Source organism: Apis dorsata, unplaced genomic scaffold (assembly GCF_000469605.1).
Source record: "Apis dorsata unplaced genomic scaffold, Apis dorsata 1.3 scaffold_455, whole genome shotgun sequence".
Taxonomy (NCBI): Eukaryota; Metazoa; Arthropoda; class Insecta; order Hymenoptera; family Apidae; genus Apis; species Apis dorsata.
The window spans coordinates 409802-410029 of NW_006263698.1; positions in this window are offsets into that span (position 1 = coordinate 409802).

Genomic DNA, 228 nt, shown 5'->3' on the forward strand with positions numbered 1-228 from the left:
CCAACCCTCTTCCGCCACCCTTCTTCTCACCCCTACTCCCACCAACCTTACACACCATAGTTTCTGCGCCAAAGTGTGCGCGCTCCTCGCGTTCCGAATCCTCCGAGAGAACGACGTTCTCTCCCGTCCTACCTCTACGTGTCCTTGTGCACGCGACCCAACGCTCGCCCTCGAGTGCGCTCGTGTGTGCGCACACCCTGCTCCTCACTCTCTACGTACTAACGCATC